This window comes from Malania oleifera, chromosome 11 (assembly GCF_029873635.1).
Source record: "Malania oleifera isolate guangnan ecotype guangnan chromosome 11, ASM2987363v1, whole genome shotgun sequence".
Classification (NCBI taxonomy): domain Eukaryota; kingdom Viridiplantae; phylum Streptophyta; class Magnoliopsida; order Santalales; family Ximeniaceae; genus Malania; species Malania oleifera.
Genome location: NC_080427.1, coordinates 79,211,841 through 79,215,148, shown reverse-complemented (window position 1 = coordinate 79,215,148; position 3,308 = coordinate 79,211,841).

Here is a 3,308-nt window from a genome sequence, read left to right as displayed (position 1 = left end):
AAGGAATGAAAGTTTTCAAAATAAAAAGAGAGTTTCTGATAAGCCGTGTACCTGACAGATGACTGTCTGTCCATACGACTGGCAAGTTAAAGGCTTTAATAAAAGTATTTTAGGTTTAAATTTTAACTATGTCAGATGACTGCCATGTCGTGGCAGACGACTGCCACGTGGAGCAAATTTTAGATCTCAACGAGAAGCTTCTTTCAAAATTTTGAATTTCAAAATTTAATCAACAATTTAATGTTTTTTCAAAGTTTACCTAATTTGATATGGACAACATCTTTCAAAATTTAGTCAACAATTTTAATGTTTTTTCAAAATTTACCTAATTTGATGTGGTTGTTGATCTTTCAAAATTTTGAATTTCAAAATTTAAATCAACAATTTAATGTTTTTTCAAAGTTTACCTAATTTGATATGGACAACATCTTTCAAAATTTTGAATTTCAAAATTTAATCAACAATTTAATGTTTTTTCAAAGTTTACCTAATTTGATGTGAATGTTGATCTTTCAAAATTTTGAAATTCAAAATTTAGTCAACAAATTAAATGTTTTTTCAAAGTTTACCTAATTTGATGTGGAAGTTGATCTTTTAAATTGCCTATAAATACCTCTTTGGGTAATGAAAAAAACATGATAGAGAAAACACAAGAAAAGAGAGAAATTAGACAAAATTTGAAATTCATCTTGTGCTAAAATTCTTCTGAAGTTCTTCTTTGCTCACATCTTTTGCTAGAGAGGAATTCTACAATTTTGGTAGATTGATAATATCAAAGTTCGGTTCCGGGTTGCAATTCCATTTCTCTTTTAAACGAACCATTTGTGACTTCTAAAAACTTTAGAACTTCATATATTCTATTTTGCTTTGGTTTTTTGAAGTACAATTTACATCTCAATTTGTACGACCTGCTCTAAATTTTGAGAGTATTTTTTTTGTACATAGAATTTATATTATATTCTTGTAGATTGTGACGATTCTAGGTTTGCTGGATCGTTGGCTAGGCGAAGGATTATCGCTTAGAGAGGTGCTACTCTAACCTTCTGAAAGAGTGTGTAAAGGTATTGTTCCACCCGGTAAAGGAACATGTTTAGTAAATCCTTTGGTGGTTTTGCCAAAGGCGAGGACGTAGGCTGTGTTGAAGCGGAACCTCGTAAAATCCCGTGTCTCACTCTTTCTTTCCCTTACTCTTTATTTTCAGCATATTTATATTGCGTGGATGGTTTAAATTTGAAATCATATACACTACGTATATTTGGAAATCAAACAAACTTAAAGTTTAATTTTGATTTGGGTTGCGAAAACCAAAAAGGAGTACGTTGGCTAAACCATACTTTGCGGAAACCATACGGGAGTACGTTACTTGGTTAAAACACCCAAAGAAAATTAACTAAGAGTTTACTTGAATTCTGAATTTTGGGAAGAGTGTGGATGTGTGGTTGTAAATCATAAAAAAGAAGCAAATTTATTTTAACAAGCATTTCATTCAACTACAGGGCTTGATTCATATTTATAAGGCATACATAAACAAACAACCATCCTAATTTTTTACTACTGTATATCTTAATTTTGGTTTGATTGTTTGCTTTCAAATTGTGTTTGATTAGTTTGGATAGTGTGGTTAATTGAAAGGTTGATTGGTGATTTAGTTGTTTAAGTGCTTGTGTTGTTGATTGTATAAAAGAAACCAAGTTATTGTGTGTTTGAAAAATTAAACAAACAAGTAAAAGAATTGGTTAAACAATAAAGGAAGTTAAGTATTCTTAAAAGGAATTGAAAAGAAAGTTTTTAAATTCCCAATTCACCCCCCTCTTGGGAAGCTATCCTAATTTCACGAACCAAACTTGGTTCACCCCGAGCTTAAAAGCTCAACAACCCGAAACCCTCACTTGATTCTAACCAAGCTAGAAAGCTCAACTCTATAATCTTCTTACAATGTAAATGAGTACAAGAAATAAAAGTCTCTTAATAGACTTGAAAACTAAGGTGTAGTCCCAAAAGGGGGGGGGGTGAATTGGGTTTAAAAATTTTCTTTTAAATCTTTTTAGTAATTCTTAACTTGTTATTGATTTTTCAAACTTTCAGCAAAAGCTTATTTATTAATTCAATCCACAACCACACAATCATTCAATCATCCAAGTAATCAATCAACCAAAATTTGAAAGCAAACAACCAAACCAAGATTAAAATATATAGCACTTTGGTAATGTAAGAACTTAAGATGGTTTGTTTGTTTATATAAGCCCTGTGGATATAAATTTGAACAAATCCCTACAGTGAATGATAATTTGTGCTTGCTGATATAAAGCCCTGTATTAATGGATTTGCTTCTTCAATATGATGTGCAATATAAAATCCAACACTCCTTTCAAAAGCCTAGACTTTAAATAAAATTTTAGTTAAAGAGTCTTTGGGGTGTTGACCGAACAACGTACTCCCTTGTGGTTTTCGCAAAGTATTGATGAACCAACGTACTCCCTTTCGGTTTCCGCAAGCCCAAAAAAAATTTATACTTTAGTTTACTTAATTTCCAAACTTCGTAGTATAAATGATTAAGAATTTAAACATCCATGCAGTTTATATATATGCTGGAAATTAAAGAGAGTAAGGGAAAGAGAGAATAAAATCGAGATTTTTACGAGGTTCGGCTTATACCTAACCTACATCCTCGCCTTTGGCAAACCACCTAAGGATTCCACTAAATTAGTTCCTTTGTCGGGCGGAACAACATCGTCTACACAACACTCCTTCAATTAGGCTAGAGTGCGCCTCTCTAAACGATATACCCTCGTTTGGTCACTCCTTCAACTAAGCTAAAGCCCGCCTCTCTAAGAAATATCCCCATGCTTAACCAATGATCCAAATAACCTTGAATCGTCAATATCTACAAGATAGAAATCAAATAGATGTACAAAGAATGCTCTCAAATAGAGCTGATTAGTACAACAATTCAGCACTATAATATACTTCAAAGTAAATAACAATATGAAATTTAACTAAAGCTCAAGGGAGTATATCACCAATTAATTCTTTCAATGATTGAAAGGTTTAGAATTTGTAACACAAGATTGGTGATTAAATGTCAGCAATACTCAATTGAATTCGTGCACAAGATATGAGCAAGAAAGCCTTTCAATGATGAGAGCAGTTGAGAGAGTTTGATAGCTGAATTTGATTCTTGGTAATTAATTCAATGATCTTGAGGCTTATTTATAGACTTGAAAAAGTATGTAACTTGATCCCCAGGTGACTTGGAGTATTCCCCAAGTTTTCACAAAGTTTGAGCCCCAAGCAATCTCATTTAAAAA